Here is a 21,432-nt window from a genome sequence, read left to right on the forward strand (position 1 = left end):
CTCAAAAACTTTAACGACAAATTAGAAATCTCATTATCAGATGGCGTGAGGAAAAATACTTCTTTATGCCTGCATATCAAGTATGCATGTCTAATGCCATGCAACATAATGATGAACTTATGTACCCACACTCACAGGAGTACTCAATCTCATTATCTCGCATTTCCACTCATCACGCTCAATATTCTGCACACTCAGTCACTTGGCACTGTACAAGACAGATCTAGCCCAAATATAAATGACAATTTGCACACAGTCACTCAGTACTGTATATGGCCAATCCAGCCCCGGGAAGATCTATCCCAAATATATATACATAATAACTAACATTCAGTCACTCAGTACTGTACAGGGCCAATCCAGCCTAGGGAACTCCATCCCAAATATAAATAAACAAATAAGGCAACTCCATGCCTTGGGAAGTCTATCCCAAATATAAATAAATAAACAAGGCAATTCCATGTCCTGGGAAGTCCATCCCAAACATAAATAAATAAGGCAACTCCATGCCCTGGGAAATCCATCCCAAATATAATGTCATTTGCGCTCACTGTGGGGGGTGCATACTCCGGAGGGGCTCCTTCAGCCCAAGCGCTATAATAAGCCAAATCTGGTCTGTTGTGGCATTATAACGACCCGACCGGTCATTTTTAGCCCTAGCGCATTGTTCGACAATTTGAGGCTATGAATAACTTCACTTCATGTATTACGACTTGTACGTGTGGTCAGAATTAAATTTCGGGAAGTTTGGGATTGATTTGGAAAGAAAATTCTAGTTTCGGAAGCTTTAAGTTGGAATAATTGACTAAGATTTGTCTTCTGAGTAAACGACCTTGGAATCGGGATTTGAAGGATACCAATAGGTTTGTATGATGATTTCGTACTTGGGCGTATGTTCGAGTTGAGTGTCGGGTGGTCCGGGAGCATTTCGGTGCCTATTATGGAAGGTTGGCATTTTTGGAAGTTTAAGAAATTCTTAAGTTTGATTTGGAATGAATTTTGGTGTTTTTGAGGTCTGTTCGAAGTTTCGAGCCTTGGAATAGGTTTGTATAGTGATTTTTGACTTGCAAGTAAAGTTTAGCGTCATTCCGGGATGTTTTGATATGGTTCAGATGCGTTCGTCAATGTTTAAAGGTTTAAAAGTTTAAAGGAGTGTTTTGATCATCGATCCGTAGTTTTGATGTTGTTTGGTGTGATTTAAAGGCTCGACTAAGTTCGTATGATGTTTTAGGACTGGTTGGTATATTTGGTCGAGGTCCCGAGGGCCTCGGGTAGTTTCCGAATTAATTTTGGCCTTATGAAAATGCTGGTGGCAGCATATCTGGTGTAACCGCACCTGTGAGGTTTTGGCCGTAGGTGCGGAGCCGCAGAAGCGGCCAAGAGGGTTGCAGAAGCGGCCAGACATGATTGGGACTGGGGTCGCAGAAGCGAGCAGGTGGACCGCAGAAGCGGAGCCACACCTGCGGCGGATCGACCGTAGAAGCGGAGTCGCTTCTGCGGAGGAAGGAACGCAAAAGCGGAAAGGCTTGGGAGGCCTATTGATCACAGAAGCAGACATGGTCCGTAGGAGCATGGGTGTAGAAGCGGAAGCGCAGATGCGGATGTGCTTGGACTGAGTTAGAACCGCATCTGCGATGGAAATTCCGCAGGTGCGGTTGGTGTTCCGTAGGTGCGTAAAGTCTCTGGGCAGTAAGGTTTTTATAAAAACGGGACTTGGCCCATTTATTTTCATTCTTCACTTTGTTGGGGCAATTTTGGAGAGCTTCAAGGGGAGATTTTCATCAAGCAATACAAGGTAAGTAATTCCCACCTATTACAAGTTAAATACAAGGTTTGTATAAGGATTTAAACATGGAAATTAGTAGAAATTGTGGGATTTTTGGTAGAAAACATAAATTTGGCATTTTTTGAGTTTGACCGTGAATCTAGACATGGAATTTGGAATAAGTTATATATTTTAGTTCGTGGTGTTATGGGTAACGTTTACCTTCAAAAATTTTCGGAATCCGGGCACATGGGCCCGAGGGTTGATTTTATAGACTTTTCGAGCGGAGTTGGGAATTTATTTAAATTGATTAATTGTAGGTATTAGAGTATCCTTTTGATTGGTTTGCACATTGTTTGAATATTTTTGGATCGACGGACTTTGGATTGACGTGTTAGAGAGGCCTTGGAGCCGGTTTTGGAACTTCGGAGCGAGGTACGTCTCCTGTCTAACCTTGTAAGGGGGAAACTACCCCCTAGGTGATATTTATTGTTATGTGCAACTAGTTATGGGTGCTACGTACGCACGAGGTGATGAGAGTCTGTACATAGTTATAGCATGTTTATGTTCGGGTAGACTTAGGATCTTATCCTATAATATTTGAATTACTTATACTCATTTTGCTGGCTTAATTAATTAAAGTTATAATTGAAATTTATTTAGAAGTAAATATATGTACACTAGGTTGAGCCTTAACACTTTGATATGTGGGCGAGCTATTTGAGAAATGGTAAAGGTTAAATTCATTTTGTGATGTATTGTAAACATGTGCCTCGTAATTTGGTAACTTCCTTCCCTTTTCTTGTGGATCGGGCTGAACGCCTCGGTAGTATATAGATGCATCTATGGTTCGTGTCGCTCGATCCTCGACAGTGTACACATTATTTCGGATCGGGCCGAACGACCTCGGCAGAATCGTGTGTTATATCGCTTATAGCCCAAATATTCACGAGTTAACCTCCCTACGGATGCCCGGTATTTTATATGATACTCCGGGTTTATTTGATGATGACACATGACAACTTTTGGAGATATTAAGATAGAATACAAGGTTAAGAAATGCATACTTTAAAGGAAATAATTGGGAACTTTTGAGATTTACAGATTAACTTCACTATTGTTGTGCACTTCATACTTGTTATGGATTATTATATTATCTGCTTGGACCTCTAGTAAGTGTCGATGTCGACCCCTCGTCACTACTTCTCCGGGGTTAGGCTAGATACTTACTGGGTACGCATTGATTTACGTACTCATGCTGCACTTCTGCACTAAATATGCAGGATCTGACAGGTTCACTGATGACCACCTTGGCGCGTAGGCGCACCTGTTGGGGAGACTTCATGGGAGTTGCAATCCAAGCTACGCATCGCAGTCCACCGAGTCTCCATTGTACTATTTATTTTATTCTGTCTTATTACATTCGGGACAGATGTTGTAATATTATTATACTCTTTAGAAAATGCTCATGCACTTGTGACACCAGATTTTGGGGGTTCCTTCAGGTTATCCATTATTGAGGGAGATAACTAAAAACAAACAATCAATTATCAAATAGAATTGCATGAACTTTTTGTTTCTAAAAAGTCTAATACAAATAAGTTATCCAATACTTCACATTACATTTTTATTGTATATACAAAGAATACTAAAAAATACAAAATGCCTTCAAACTACTCTGTCTTCAAACTCATCCTATTCCTTGTCCACCTTCAATGTCAGTTGATGAAGAACCTTGCCATCGGCAAATAAAAATCACCGGTAAGCAATATGTTATATATAATTTCACTATCCTTACAAATGGTATATAAACTATGATCGTTACCATATATAAGCGGTCTATAAAGCTCACATGGAGACCAATTGCTAATTCACACCAACTCTCTTAGCTTCATGCTATGTATCCTTCAAAATATTCGTAATCTCCCTCAAGTTCCTGACGGTGGCGTTAGGCGCCATCATGACCTATAGTGGATTTTGGGTCGTGACAGCTTAGTATCAGAGCGTTAGGTTTACTTAGGTCTCACGAGTAATGAGAAAGTCTAGTAGAGTCTTGCGGATCGGTACGAAGACGTCTGTACCTATCTTCGAGAGGCTACAGGGCTGTTAGTAGTACTTCTCTTCTTGATTTTCTCATCATGCAGTTTGATTCCATTGAGTCTTGTGCCTTTATTTCCTTCCAACTCAATCTTATGTGACGTGAAGCGCTGGTTGTCAAATGGACGTCGAGTAGTGGTATTGATACTGCAGGCGTAGTGCATGATGATTTTCCCTGCATGTTCAGGTAGGCTATTATCGTCGCCTTGAGGAAGTGTGTTCTCTCATTTCAATTCAGTATCTGTACTTCCTATAGTTTTGAGGCTATGCACGGATTACTATGGTGTTCATGAGTTGTTATCGCACTGTGTTAGTATAATGGTAGAGTGCTTATGTATCGATCGCGGCAATGGATGACTCAAAAGGAGGATTTCTCAGCGCATGATTTAGTGGTTCAACATTTAATTCCAGCGAAGGATAGGCAATCAGACAATAGATGTCCATTTTTGGTTGATAAAGTAACGAGACTTAATATTTTTGAGTGTGGAGGAATTTTCATTATGATGCAGTGTCGCTGTCCTTGTTTGAATACATTATGGTTCGCCGGTGTTACGGTCTTCTTGGATTTTACCTTCAGGGCAGGGTGTTGTGAAATGGTGCATGAGGGGTGGTTGCCGGAGATAGTTGTATGCAGCGGTTCAGAATCGAATTGGTATTTCTAATGTTGATGGCTCGAGAAAGATGATCTTCAAAGAGGCTTAGAGTCGGTAATATTTTATTGATCCAGGTGCCACAGAGATGCATTTTGATTTGATGCAACATTTGGGCAGCAAAGTATGAGGGAATACATGGCGGGAAGTGTTTCGCGGTGATTGAAGTACTAGCAGGTCAAGTATGAAAAGCAGAGGTTGAGAAGTTGTTTAAAGGAGATGGTCTAACCGAAGTAAAAGCGGCAGATTAACATATGGATTTTGTGGAAGGATAGCCGCATGCCTTGAGAAAGTGTAGAACGGTTTGGGAATCGTGATGGAAGGTGATTTAGCCTACGAATTGTATTTGGAGTGATGGTTACCGTACGAAGGAAGATTGAATATGACATAAAGGAGTTTATTTGAAATGAAGAAGGGTGTGATGATCTGATTATCGTTTTAGGTGCAATATGACTTGAGTTCGGAAGGTATTGTTGAACTTTCAATTGATCTCAATAGGGAAGGAGCAGACTTATACAGCTGGTGGGCGAGCATGGGCTCAGGAGAATTTACTGGTTACGTGGTAGTTGTACCCAGTGCAGCGTCATTGGAAGATGTCGGTAAGGAATTCCACAAGTGGATTATCTCCTGTGAGCAGGTTAGCGGCTGTGTGGTGGTGATGAAGGTTCTGTGAAGAATATTACTTGCTACCCAGTAAGAGGTCGAATATGTGATTGTGACTGGCGATTCAAAATGTTCAAAAAAAGCTTAACAAAAGACTTCGAGAAGTCTGGCGGGTTAACGGTGTGAGATCATGGTAATTGAGAAGGAGGAATAGTTGTGGGCTCTACATTATGTGATGGTAGCTTAAAGCTAAGTGGGGGAGCCCCACCATTTATGATTGGATCGCGTGGTTGTCTGCTTGTGCAGTTTCTGGTTATCGGTGCGTTGGCGGATTATTTATGTCCAAGGAAAGGAAATATCATGGGTAATTCAGCAAAGAACTTGATGGAAGTGTGCTATATTCGGCTTTATCGATGTATTTTCAAGTTTTTGGGAAGACTCGGAGCCTATGCTTTTGTGGATGTGATGTACAAGGAAAAGAGTTTAGCCGGTTGCTTTTTCGAGAGGGTGTTCATGTTCTAGGAGAGTGTTGTATTTTGGTCATATTCGGGACCGGGACAGAGTGGATGACTCTCGGCAATGATCCTAGTGGGTTCAAGAATTAAAGTGCAGTGCCTAAGGATTTCGGGTCCGATGTGTGGCTAAGGATCAAGTCTTCACAGTGGATTGTGAACGGGACTTGGAATGTTCTATGTTATCATCGGGTATGCGGTATATTATTGGAGGAAAGGAAGAAATAGCTTCGGATTCGCGGAAGGTCTTGCAGAATGGGTGTACCAGTCGGATATTCTATTGAGCACATAAGGAGGGTATGAGATGGTTCATGAGTATTGAGACAATGTGGTCTCGTGATTCGGCTCACTCGGGGTGAGTGCGATTTGAGTTCGTTATGTTGCGAATGGAGCAATTATATTTCTAAGTTAGGTCAAGAGTAAATTGAAAGAAGTTGGGTCAGTTAGTAATGGTCAAATCGGTATGATTGTGGCAATGATTAGTTTCTTCGGGTGTGAAGTTATACATGTGTTTTATGGTTGTACGTGAGGGCTTGATAGACATCGTGACCTGATTGATTTGGGAGGTATTTGATTCAAATGGCTTTGTTGTGTAAATTGATTTCCGGAAGAGTTATGACGGTTTAGATCATAGTTTGAGGTTGTGTTTTTTGCGGTTTAGGAATTCAGTTACGTGTTGCATAGGCTCTTAGGAAATGAGCTAAGTGAAAAGTTTCTAGCCAATTAAGTTTTATTCTACTGGTAATTCAGGGGTTATGATGAATTCTATTATTCTCGCATAGCGGCATGATAGGTGCAGTGAGCGGCATGGGAATTTGAAAGTTGACGATCGAGGTTGCGGTTCGGTGTTGAAAAGGATGTCACGAGCTCGGATGAGTAGGGAAGAATTCAGATGTTTAGAGTAAGTTGGCGTTATTTTAGTATCTCCTGAGAATGGTGTTCTGTGGAAGAGGCATTGTGTGTTGAGTTGCGGATTGTGATTTTCCTTACAGAATTAGTACGATTGGTGGTATGGAGGTGCGGATTTTGCTACCTGGGCGAAAAGGTAGTGGAAGCATACCCCACAGGGAGATTTGTATAAGTGTGGCTTAGTCATTTGATTTAGAAAGATTTAAAACCAAGTATGGAGGTTATGGTAATATCGCAAATGTGAGAGTTTATGCTTGAAAGGCGCCATAGTCCTTTGGTTGTGAACTATGGGAGTTTGTCCCGGATTGAGACGGATTAATTATTCGCACATGTGTTGAGGTCCTGTGTAGCTTATGGTGTTATGGGAGCAGGATGGCTCTCGAGATGCAGGTCATTTATCGCACCTTAGTCGTGCTTGGGTTTTGTGGCATATGGCGCTATCCGTCTCCCTAGAGTTGTATTTTTGCACTTAGCATGCTTGTGGCCGATATTCTGTATTTTGTAGGTAGAAGCCTTATGGCTTGATGGGTATGTCCTTATTTATGGTTATGAGTGGATCGGTGGCACGCCGCCATGGGTACATTGTTTAGATTGGGTTGCACGCCGCAACAGTGTCACGTTGAGTACGGTTCCCTATATCTATTCATGCATATTTTGTTTCTCATCCTCTAAGAAGGGTTCATAACATATGTTCGACCGTTTTATTCGTTATGCGAGATGGATAATTCTTTTCAAGAGTTCATTCCTCCTTATGTGTCATATTCGAGTTGTAGCTTATGACATCTGAGTCAGTGTTTGAGGCGGTTTATTACTTCAGCGGCTTGTACTGGGTGAGACGAGATTAGTAGACCTGAAATTAGTGGAATTAGATTTATATAAGGTACCTTAGAGAGAAAATATCGTTATTCAGTTTAGAATGAGGTAATGGTTTTTGTCAGGAGGAGAGACTCCATGAATTATTGATTCGGCAGGTGGTTATGAGTTTCTACACGTCTTTTTCGTCGTGGCAATATTGCGAGATTTGGAACAGGATTTATATGTGTCATGATATGTATTGCATGCATCGGATTCATGAAACTTCAGCTATTGTGGTCGGGGGATGTTATTATGGACAATCGACTTGTGTGGTGCATGGTGTGATTTCAGCATAGATGTATGATCGTGTTTTGGTACAGCGTGTGGTCATTGGTACGGTGTTCTCGTGTTAGAATCAGGCCTTGTAAAGAAATTAGGATGTTGGAACTTGGTTCTAAATCTTGTTAGCTAAGGTTATAGGGAGGATTTTCAGTCTGGTTCGAGCTAACGTGTTCAACTAGAATGTGGTAGCACGGGTAGGTGTACAAGGTATGGCATAGTGACTTTGGATAACACCAAAGCAATCCTTAGCATGTTCGAGGACGAACGTATGTTTAAGTGGGGGAGAATGTAACGACCCGACCGGTTATTTTGAGCCCTAGCGCGTTGTTCGGTGGTTTGAGGCCTTGAGTAGCTTCACTTCAGGTATTACGACTTATATGTGTGGTCGGAAATGAATTTCGGGAAGTTCGGGATTGATTTGGAAAGAAAATTCTAATTTCGGAAGTTTTAAGTTGGAAGAATTCACTAAGGTTTGACTTTCGAGTAAATGACCTCGGAATCGGGAGCATTTCGGCGCCTATTAAGGAAGGTTGGCATTTTTAGAAGTTTAATAAATTCTTAAGTTTGATTTGGAATGAATTTTGGTGTTCTTGAGGTCCGTTCGAAGTTCCAAGCCTTGAAATAGGTTCATATCGTGATTTTTGACTTACATGTAAAGTTTGGTTTCATTCCCGGATGTTTTGATATGGTTCGGACGTGTTCATCGAAGTTTAAAGGTTTGAAAGTTTAAAGGAGGGTTTTGATCGTTGATTCATAGTTTTGATGTTGTTTGGTGTGATTTAAAGGCTCGACTAAGTTCGTATGATATTTTAGGACTGGTTGGTATATTTGGTCGAGATCCTGAGGGCCTCGGGAGGTTTCTGGATGGTTAAAAAATTGATTTTGGCCTTATGAAAATGTTGGTGGCAGCATATCTGGTGTAACCGCACCTGCGAGGTTTTGGCCGTAGGTGCGGAGCCATAAAAGCATCCAAGAGAGTCACAGAAGTGGCCAGACGTGATTGGGACTGGGGTGAGCAGGTGGACCACAGAAGCGGAGCCGCACCTGCAGCGGATCGACCACAGAAGCGGAACTCTTCTGCGGAGGAAGGAACGCAAAAGCGGAAAGGCCTAGGAGGCATGTTGATCGCAGAAGTGGACATGGTCCGCAGGAGCGTGGGCGCAGAAGCGCACCTTGGCCGCAGAAGCGGAAGCGCAAATGCGCATTTGGGTCCGCAGATGCCGACGTTCCTAGACTGAGTTAGAACCGCACCTGCGATGGAAATTTCGTAGGTGTTGCTGGTGGTCCGCATGTGCGGAAAGTCGTTGGGAAGTAATATATTTATAAAAACGGGACTTGGCCCATTTTTCACTTGGTTGGGGCGATTTTGGAGAGCTTCAAGGGGAGATTTTCATCAAGCAACACAAGGTAAGTGATTCCCACCTATTACAATTTAAATACATGATTTGTATAAGTATTTAAACATAGAAATTAGTAAAAATTGTGGGGGGTTGGTAGAAAACCTAGAATTTGGCATTTTTGGAGTTTGACTACGAAATTGAACATGGAATTTGGAATAAGTTATATATTTAAGTTCGTGGTATTATGGGTAAAGTTTACCTTCAAAACTTTTCGGAATTCAGGCATGTGGGCCCGAGGGTTAATTTTATAGACTTTTTGAGTGGAGTTGGGAATTTGTTTAAATTGATTAATTGTGGATATTAGAGTATCCTTTTGATTGGTTTGCACATTATTTGAATAGTTTTGGATCGACGGGCTTTGGATTGAGGTGTTAAAGAGGCCTTGGAGCCAGTTTTGGAACTTCGGAGCGAGGTAAGTCTCTTGTCTAACCTTGTAAGGGAGAAACTACCCCTAGTTGATATTTATTGTTATGTGCAACTAGTTGTGGGTTCTACGTACGTACGATGTGACGAGAGTCCGTACGTAGCTATAGCATGTTTATGTCCTGGTAGACTTAGGATCTTATCCTTTAATATTTGAATTCCTTGAACTCATTCTACTAGCTTAATTAATTGAAGTTATAATTGAAATTTATTTAGAAGTAAATATATGTACACTAGGCTGAGCCTTAACACTTTGAGATGTAGACGAGCTATTTGAGAAATGGTAAAGGTTAAATTCATTTTGTGTTGTATTGTAAACACGTGTCTCGTAATTTGGAAACTTCCTTCCCGTTTCTTGTGGATCGGGCCGAATGCCTCAGCAGTATATAGGTGCATCTATGGTTCGTGTCGCTTGACCCTCGGCAGTGTATTCATTATTCTGAATCGGGCCGAACGACCTCGGCAGAATCGTGCGTTATATCACTTGTCGCCCGAATATTCACAAGTTAACCTCCCTACGGATGCCCAGTATTTTATATGGTACTCCGAGTTTATTTGATGATGGCACTTGACAACTTTCGGAGATATTAAGATAGAATACAAGATTGAGAAATTCATATTTTAAAGGAAATAATTGGGAACTTTTGAGATTTACAGATTTACGTCACTATTGATGTGCACTTCATACCTGTTATAGATTATTATATTATCTTCTTGGACCTCTAGTAAGTGTCGATGTCGACCCCTCGTCACTACTTCTCTAGGATTTACGTACTCATGCTGTACTTCTTCACCAAATGTGCAGGATATGACAGGTTCACTGATGACCACCTTGGCGCGTAGGCGCACCTGTTGGGGAGACTTCATGTGAGCTGCATTCCAGGCTACGCATCGCAGTCCACCAAGTCTCCATTATAATTGGCAACTTTTGAGATTTACAGATTTACTTCACTATTGATGTGCACTTCATACGTGTTATAGATTATTATATTATCTGCTTGGACCTCTAGTAAGTGTCCATGTCGACCCCGCGTCACTACTTCTCTGGGATTTACGTACTCATGTTGCACTTCTGCATCAAATGTGCAGGATCTGACAGGTTCACTGATGACCACCTTGGCGCGTAGGCGCACCTGTTGGGGAGACTTCATGTGAGTTGCATTCCAGGCTACGCATCGCAGTCCACCAAGTCTCCATTATACTATTTATTTTATTTTATCTTATTACATTCGAGACAGATGTTGTAATATTATTGTACTCTTTAGAAAATACTCATGCACTTATGATACCGGATTTTGGGGGTTCCTTCAGGTTATCCATTATTGATGTTCGTGTAAATATTTTTATTCACTCTGTAAATTCGATTTTATACTGTTCAATTAAGGAAAATTTTGATTTCAAGATACTAAAATGAGTAATTAATTTGGTGAATCACAGTTGGCTTGCCTGACGGCGGCGTTAGGCGCCATCACGGCCTATAGTGGATTTTGGGTCGTGATAGGCGTGCAGCCTGATCCCATAATAATAAAGTATATAAGGCATGCTGCGACGTGCATCCCGATCCATATAATAATAAAGTATTTAAAGCCAATATGATTTGTTGCGGCGTGCAGCCCGATCCTATAATTATCCTCACAATCAGGCCATCGGCCTCACTCAGTCATCAATCTCTCCAGTCTCTCGGGCTTATAATGTCATGAAACTAGCCCAAAATGATGATATGATATATCAATAAATAACAACAGAGACTAAGATATGATATGCAATGAATGTATATGACTGAGTACGAAATTATAATTTAAACAAATAATTCAACAACAACATGACCTCTGTGGGTCTCAGTAATACCAGCATATAGCCTCAGCATGATTTTTAACATGATTCTCAGCTCGATTTCCTTAACACATGAAAGTGCATGGACAATGCCAAGATTATTTAACTACACAATTCCACGGAATCAATTACGTCATAGTTTCTACGGTGCACGCCTACACGTCCGTCACCTAGCATGTGCGTCACCCCCAAACAAATCATATAAGGCGTATTTTCGGGGTTTATACCCTCAGCTACAACTTTATAAATGTTACTTACCTCAAATCGTGCAATTCTTTATTCTAATAGGCTTTTGCCTTGTGAATTGACCTCCGAATGCCTCGTATCTAGTCACGACTTTAGTCGCTACAAATTCCACGAAAGTCGCCACTAAAGGTGTATAGTAGCGAGATTTGGGTTGCTGCAAGAACAACCGTTACTGAATATTTTTTGCGATGACTATCGAAAGTCACCACAAAATCTACACATTAGTAATGACTTTTGTCGCCACAAATAATAAATAAGTATGCTACAAAAAAGTTTCACAAAATTGATTTTTGGGCAGGTCGCCACTAATGAATGTTTTTCAGTGGCAACAATTATCGCTACAAATACTATTGTAGCTTCAGCAGCAGCTCTACTCGCCATAAATGCATGAGCTTTAACTGCGACTTTAGTTGCCACAAATTTTATTTGTTCTTGTGACAAAGTTTAGTCGTCACTAAAACAGATTTTTTCTCCATGGCCAGTATGCTAATACATTCCCACTGTTAACCTAATTTTCATAAATTAGTTACATCTATAATTTCCTCTAACCCATTAACATGCTAATAGCTCTACTAGAAATTCGGCAAAAACCGACCACGCTCAACCGATCAATTTTGGTCGGTCAAAAAATCGGCCAAAAAACCAATTAAAGTTGGTCGGTTTTTCAAAATATTTTATTTTCTAATTTTGTTTTTACGAAACAGACCAACATTGGTCGGTTTTCTTTGGCACAAAAAAGCGAAAAACTATTTTTGAGTCCTGTGAAATTTATTTTTCAAGAAACCAATCAATTTTGGTCGGTTTTTCATTTAAAATAAATTAATATTAATATTAAAAAAACCGACCGAAATCGGTCGGTTAATTCCGCCTGTCATTTTAAAAAAACGACCGAATTCGGTCGTTAATTTTATTTTTTAAATAAAACCGACCAACTTTGGTCGGTTATTTTCGTGCGAAAATATAATTAAAGAGTATAAATGAAATAAAAGATAGTCTTAAAACAAAATGCACCAATAGTCTAGTCGTAGAATAGTATCCTGCCATAGTACAGACCCCGGTTCAATTCCCAGATGGTGCATTTTTTAATTACATAATTAAAATACCGACCAACTTTGGTGCTAAAAAAACGACCAACTTTGGTCGTTTTTTTCGGCAATTGTTTTTTTTTTTTAATTTAATTGACCGGCCAAAGTTGGTCGGTAATTTCCGACCAACTTTGGTCGGTATGCCCTTCCAACCTTTAAAATACCGTCCACGCATAAATGGTCGCGTTTTGGACGGTTATTCGCCATTACCGACCCACGTTGGTCGGTTCTTTTGGACGGTTTTGCCCGAATTTTTAGTAGTGTAGATAACTAAAAAACAAACAATCAATTATCAAATAGAATTGCATGAACTTTTTGTTTCTAAAAAGTCTAATACAAATAAGTTATCCAATACTTCACATTACATTTTTATTGTATATACATAGAATACTAAAAAATACAAAATGCCTTCAAACTACTCTGTCTTCAAACTCATCCTAGTCCTTGTCCACCTTCAATGTCAGTTGATGAAGAACCTTGCCATCGACAAATAAAAATCACCGGTAAGCAATATGTTATATATAATTTCACTATCCTTACAAATGGTATATAAACTAAGATCGTTACCATATATAAGCGGTCTATAAAGCTCACATGGAGAGCAATTGCTAATTCACACCAACTCTCTTACTTCATGCTATGTATCCTTCAAAATATTCGTAATCTCCCTCAAGTTTCTGTACGGAAAGAGCCAAGAAGTACGAATTATAAACAACAACCCAATGAGATCCTACAAAAAAGTAGGAATTATGATTTGCCAAATATTTGATAATTCAACTAAAACATTAGAATACGTATTGGGATATGCATTACGTGGATCAATACTCCGGATAACACCATCAATTTTATTCAACAAATTAAACTTACTTCAAAATAGAATATTTTGCAATTGAGCCTAAAATAGCTAAGAATATACATCTTTTTTCTTGCTAATTATGTAGACATTTGCTATGTTGGATAAAAATAACCTAGTTGTTCAAAAATAAAAGGAGCATGGGTGACAAAATAAAATCTGAAACAAGTTCACAGATCATGTTAACTCTAGATTACCACACTAAGTATGGCAAATAAATCTAAAAAGTATGAAAAGTTAACTACCTATATCTGAACATGCATTTGTTGACTTTTGAGTACGTTCTTCCCCACTTCACTGGTGCATGTTATACTATTTACAAGTAACATGTAGGTAGATAAGCCATAGTATTTGTTCTTTAGCGGCATTCTTCCAAAGCAATAAGCAATTCTCACAAGAAGATAAGCAATTTAGAGACGACACTTAGAATTGATTAGTGTTCACTTGAGAACTTAATGATTGGATAATAACTTTTTCATGCTTGAGAACTAATTAAAGAAGATAAGGTTCTAATCAGTATAGGACCTGAATTTGTTCTTGTTCAGTAACTAAACTTTTATTACCTCGGTTACTGCTGTAGTTTGTCGAGATGCGAGGTTCACAAAATCAAAAGCTAGTACAAGGGAGCATAATTTTAAAAATGCAGGAGTTTTACACGAAGTGCTTTATTATTTCTGTAGGTTGAACTAGAAAATTCACAATAGAATTCAGGAATAGAAGTGATTTGCTATGATAGTGGTAGTTTAGGTGTAGCTACAGAAACCAATGAGGTTTTTATTGTACACTTAATTTTCTTGAATTCGTACAAATTTATTTGAATAAGTCATATAAACTAATCAGAAATTACACGTTTTCAGGGTGACTTCCAAGCATTGGTAGGTGAAAGTATCTAAAGTATTTGTCCATCCTTCATCTAGAGCTGATAGAAACATGTGCATGAATATAGAGGCTATGATAAAATTTATATAATACCGAGTACATGGATCATTACTAAAACATGAACACAAATATAGATACAATTAGATCAATCGCTTTTAAGAATTAACGAGAGAAGCAACTTAAGTAATCCAAAAATTCTTTAAAAGGTAAAGATATCAAGAGCATATTGTACCTTGACACACTTCAGTCATATTATTACATCTGCCATGTTTACTGCTACAATACTTATTAAGTATATGATAATGTTGATATCGATGCATATATTGAGACTAATGCGTTGTTTAAAGCTAGGGGTCGCATCACATTGATATCAATATCTAAGGACTAGAGATCTCTAATGCACATATTGAGATTAGTACACTTTGCACTAGTTATATATTAAACTTTTCTCTCTGTATAGTTAACATTCTAAAGCATGTTTAATTTCTCAACATAGTTTTTGTTCGAGTATCAGGCAACTATAATCTACTTTGGAGATAGTATATGTATTACAACTGATATATTTAAAGAAATACTAGATCTGTAGCCTCTGCAACTGGTATTCTTGTTATGAAAACTTGTCACGACCCAAAAATCACTAGTCGTGATGGAACTTAACTCGACCCGCTAGGTAAGCGAACTAACAGACAATACAATCGAAATGAAATTATAGGAAAATAGTGAAGAATTATCTGGACATTTACAAATTAACCCAAGAACTGGTAGTACAAATCATGAGCTTCTAAGACTTAGAATTTACAAAGTTGATACAAATAATTACACGATCTGTTTGAACGCTACATAAACAGATTAACGAAATCTAAAGCCACCAAGGACAGGTGGCAGTTATATCCGGAATGTACGAACATCTTCAGGGTCAGCTCCCGACATAACCAGCAGCTCCGCTCCAAAAGTCTGCATGCAAGGCACAGAAGTGTAGTATGAGTACAACCGACCCCATATACCCAGTAAGTATTTTGTCTAACCTCGTCGATGTAGTGACGAGGCTTTTTAGTAAAAAGATGCTCACTAATAAAAATCTGTACCGAAATCTAGCAATAGAACTATACTACAATATAACAGGATAGAGTACACGAAACGAATGTACAAAACAATAATAGAGTACTAGAAGATATCACAACTCAGTAGTTTCCAATATCTCAACCAATCTTTTCCTTAGAGGGAAACCAATAAACCACAAGAGTCACCCCATAACTTTCATAACGTGAGGAATATACTCTGATATCAAGTCAATTGCACGGCAACACACTTCGTGCATTTATCTCATCCTCACTAAATATGCATACAATAGTACCAACCGGATGGCAGAAATGCCGATAACAGTAATGACAAAGTAGGAAATACCCAAGTAGCAATAATGAACGAGAATGTACATAAGGGCATCAGTAACAGACTAGGCGGAAAGCATAGAGGTGATGACAACAATCAGGAAAAGGAATGTAACTTCAACTAACTAGCATGGTGGAGGCATAAATACAAATATAACGAATAAGAGGGGAACACATGATCTTTATGCGTTAACAAGTAGAAGCATGAATGACTAACACGGTAGAAGGCATGTACTAAGTGCAACCAAAATACATATGACAAAGATATAATTATGACAGCAGGAAGTAGGCATGGTATTTGCAAGTTTAGCAAGTAGAAGGCATGAGTGACACAATAACAAATAAGATAAAGAACAAGAACAGGGCATTAACGAAAAGTCACATAAGAACCATAAATACAATAATAACAGCTCAGCGTAACGGTAGGAACGTATACACACAAAGGAAAGATATCATAACATAATGCATGTCCCTCGTCCTCACCTGCATGAAAACACCCATCACCATGAACTCATGATAATTTAAAGCATGATAATATAAATGAAATGGCACGACATCACCCTTCGTGCTTTACACTCACATAACATGGCACGGCATCACCCTTTGTGCTTTTACTCACAAATGATATGGCACGGCATCACCCTTCGTGCTTTTACTCTCAATAATATGGCACGGTATCACCCGTCGTGCTTTTACTTTCAATAATATGGCACGGCATCACCCTTCGTGTTTTAAACTCTCCCTCACATGATAATGTATAAACAAATGCACGACATCACCCTTCGTGTTTTACACTCTTCCTTACCAAGCATATGTATATCAATGACAAACAAGTCAGGAAGCATAAATAACGTCAATGAGAGTGTTTAAACGAATATTCCAAATGAATCCCAATCACAACTTTCCAAGCCAACAATAGTTCAATAAACCCGCAAGAACCTTATTATTCAAGTATTCCAACAAATCCCACAAATGATCTACAACACAAGTATAGAATCTAGTCTCTCAAGAATATCGGCCATAGCAATGTATTAATGATTATGCATATTAATGACCGAATTAAGCACACCAATGTATTCTCAGAATTCCATCAAATTTGATCAAGTTGTAATAAGCTAAGTCTTAGTTTTTAACATTTAATACTATGTTCTTAGTATCTAGGAGTCAACTAAGGCATGAGGCAAGAAGGTCACGTGATTCTATAAGACACAATTTATAACATAATTTACCCACGAGCATGGTTAACCCTGGCACATGCATATATACTCGTCACCTCATATATGTATCACCCCCGCATGTAGCAAACAATGTCAAATAGTATGAAAAATTCCCTCAACAAAGTTAGGCAAGACACTTACCTCAATTCGGCTAACTCAACACTCAATTTAGCTTTTATTTTTACAAATTCACCTCCGCCCGGCTCAATCTAGCCAAAGACGACTTAAATACATCACACAATGCAAGGGAAAACAATTTCAATTAATAAAGCTGTAATTTTTATATAATTTCTAAAAAGTTAACAAAAATTAACCTTCGGGCCTGCCCGGTCAAAACCCGGGTCCAAGGGTAGGTCTTGACTACCCATAGCCTCACGAGTCCAAATACGTATTTTGTTTCCAAATCCGAGTCCTATTCGACTCTCGAATCCTAAATTTACATTTTTTAAAGTTTTGACAAAATCCCCAAATTTTTCCCTAGATTCTCGTGAATTTGATGTTAAATCTTATGTAAAATCATGAAATGTAGTTGAGAATTGATTAGAGGTACTTACCCAATGATTTGGTATGAAAATCCCTTCACAAAATCACCTCCCATCGAAGCTAGGGTTCAAAATATAATAAAATGAAGCTAAATCTCGGAATTCTCAGCATTTAGCAAGCTGCAAATGTCGCATTTGCGACAAAGGGTTCGCAAATGCGGACAAAACATCACAAATACGACCCCTGACAGACCAGGCCTTCATCGCAAATGCGATGCAGAGTTCGCAAATGCAAAACTCTTCAGGCTTCGCAAAAGCGATAACTTCATCGCAAATGCGATCCAGTCCCCAGCAGCCCAGGTTCGCAAATGCGAACAACACTACCTCGCAAATGCGATGCATTTGCGATCAAAACATCGCAAATGCGATGAAACCAGAACAACACTCAAGGTTCTTACCAAAACACTCCGAAGCTAATCTGAAACTTACCCGAGCCCCCGAGGCTCCAAACCAAACACCCACACAAGTCTAAAAATATAACACGAACTCACTCGAGTGATCAAAACATCAAAATAACCTCTAGAATCATGAATCGGACGCCAAAATGCATGAAGATCAAAGTAAACTTCAAGAACCTCTAGAATCGCAACCGAGCGTCCGAACCATATCAACTCAGCTCCAAATGGCGCCAATTTTGCAGACAAGTTCTATATGACGAAACGAACCTACTCGAGGCTTCAAATCACGCATAACAACCTCGAAACGACGAGTCGCACCTCAAGTAAAAATCAATGAACTTTGAAACTTCAACTTTTACAACCGATGCCGAAACCTATCAAAACACGTCTAATTAACCTCGAATTTTGCACACACGTCACATTTGACATTACGAACCTACTCCAACTTCCGGAATCAGAATCCGACCCCGATATAAAAAGTCCACTCCCGGCCAAACTTCCCAAAAAAATCCAACTTCCGCCATTTCAAGACTAATTCGACTATAGACCTCCAAATTATAATCTGGACGAGCTCCTAAGTCCAAAATCATCCAACGGAGCTAACGAAACTAACGAAACTCCATTCCAAGATCCAATGCTAAAAGGTCAAACTTGGTCAACTCTTCCAACTTAGAGCTTAAATCTTGAAGTTCATTCTTCCAAATCGATTCCGGATAACTTGGAAACCAACACCGACGATTTACGCAAATCATAATACATCATGCGGAGATACTCGAGCCCTCAAACTACCGAGAAAAAGTACAAATGCTCAAAACGACCAGTCGGGTCGTTACAAAACTTTAAGACTCCACCAAAAGGAACAAAGTGATCAAAAATTTATCATTTGTTCATATGGTTCAAGAATTTCAATTACAACCAGATTGTAATATAAGAATTACATTATATGTTTTTAAAGAAGTGCTAAAGTTAACTGATGAAAAGTTGGGATCGGGTGCTAACGAGGTTCTTTTTCTTTTCAACATATTCTTTAGTAGTATCCCACATATCATCCTAGTAAATCAAATTGCAGTTCCTCCTCCTCTCAAATGATTATTATTTCTCTACTCAAGTTAATACTAAATCATACGTTCAAGAATCAAGACTTTATTGCAATATAGCCAATTACCCAACCTTTTCAACCCGTCATATATGTCCTTGTGACCACATAAGAAACTATCTACGGAACACAAGCCACAAAACAAAGGACCACACTTGTTACCGATTAAAAACAAAAAACAAAAGCCACAAACAAAAACAAAATTAGATTGATCTAAGAAGAAAAATCAAGAAGTTACTTTTTAAAGTATCTACAGTTCGGAAGAGAACAACAAATATAATATGTAATTAACAGAAAAGAAAATAAATTAGAATCACATTTAATTGAGTTCCAAATTTAAAGGGGAAAAAACGAAAAATATATAAACTGAAACATCATAATAATTCGTAAAAATGAGTGATCCACTTTTACCTTGAATTTGGCTCCAAATGCCTGATAATCGAATTTCTTCTAGGTAAAATATGTTTAAACAAGAGTCTCAAGACCCTAAGAAGGATCAACGAATTCTCTTCTTTACAGAGAAAGAAATCACATCCGTCAAAAAAATCTTCCAAACACAACGGCACACAGAATAGTCCCCAACTTCTTCCAAAATTTCATGGTATGGTCACAACTTTCAACTCTAAGTCCTTTAACAGCCACGGGTGAGAGCTGAACGGCGATTAGATCTAACAGTAGTGAAGGTTTGGCAAGAGCAGAAGAAGGGATTTAAGAAACATTTTTGCATCGGCTAGGGTTTTGGGAGAAAGGGGAAGGGATTTGGGGAAACAAGGGAAATAAAGGAAACACTGGCAGCATATTCTCTTTCTTAAGTTTAAGCGATATAATCCAAAAGAAATAAAAAAGATTAGTAATATAACTAGTAGCGACTTTGTCGCTACAAATACGATTTTGTGGCAAGTATTTAAAGGTCGCTACAAATTATTCTACAGCAAAATTTCAAAATAAAAACTTAGTAACTACTAGAAGGCGACCTCGGTAAAGTCGCCACTAAAACCCGACTTTTTGAGGCGATAATGAAGGTCGCTACTAAATTTATATTATTTTATTACATGTTCTAGTCGCCACTAAAACTAGTACTTTTGTGGCAACAAGAACCGTCGCCACTAAAGATCGTTACTAAAAACCTAATTTCTTGTAGGGGACGTAGGAATCAATTCCATATGAAAATGCTAAATTTTTCAATAAAAATTCGAAATTCAACTCAAAAATTAATAGTGGGGCTCACATCTCGGAACCCGAAGAAACTTATAAAATCCGACAATCCATTCAATTACGAGTCCAACCATACTAATTTGATTCAAATCCGACTCCAAATCGGTGTTCAAAACTCGAAAATTTATTTTATGGAATTGTAGAAAATTTCTCCGCGCGCCGAAACATATAAAATCAATCCGGAATGAACTCAAATTTTGCGCACAAGTCATAAATGACATAACGAAGCTACTGAAATTTCTGGAATCATAATCTGGACTCGATATCATAAAAGTCAACTTCCGGTCAAACTTCCAAACCTTCAATTTCTTATTTTCGCCATTTCAAGCCAAATTCAACTATGGACTTCAAAATAAATATTCAGACACACTCCTAAGTTCGGAATCACCATACAGAGCTATCGAAACCATCAAATTCCATTTCGGAGTCGTTTGCACAAAAGTCAAACTCCGGTCAACCCTTTGCCTTTAAGCTTCTAAACAAGGATTGTTCTTTCAATTTAATCCCGAATCATCCGAAAACCAAAGCCGACAATATACACTGCTCATAATACATCATATGAAGCTACTCAAAACTTCAAATAGTTTAAAGGAGCGTAAATGTTCAAAACGACAAGCCGGGCTGTTACAGTAGAGAGAAGCTCGCTTCTCACTCTAACATTTTTTACCTCTTTTCGTCCTTTTGTGTTAAGGATTTTACAGTCAACCCTCTCTATAATAGCCTCGTTTGTTCCGATATTTTTTGGCTTTTATAGTGAATGGTTGTTAAACACATCATTTGACGGTTAAATATTTTTTAGTTGTTATAGATAAAATTATCCAAAAATAGATTTTTTATTTTTAATATTACATATAAAAGATAAAAAATTTATTCAAATTTAAAATCTCAAAAGATATGCATTTTTCATTAGTTAAATATTGAAGAAAGCTAATATGTTATTAGTAAATTCACAACTAAACATATAAAGATTTAAACTCCAAGGCAGACATTTTAAAACTACCTAGCAAAAATAAATTCTTTCAAGAGTGATGTAAGTACTTTGTAATTGTAGCTTGTTTCGTAGATTTCATTCTCTTACTAGTAATATAACGCTTGAATTGGCGAAGATTTGTGTCCAAATTTTCAGCAAAAAGGTATTCAATAGTTTTCCCTTGAAGACAATCTAAGAGCTTAATAGTTAAATA

This window comes from Nicotiana tomentosiformis, chromosome 1 (assembly GCF_000390325.3).
Source record: "Nicotiana tomentosiformis chromosome 1, ASM39032v3, whole genome shotgun sequence".
Classification (NCBI taxonomy): domain Eukaryota; kingdom Viridiplantae; phylum Streptophyta; class Magnoliopsida; order Solanales; family Solanaceae; genus Nicotiana; species Nicotiana tomentosiformis.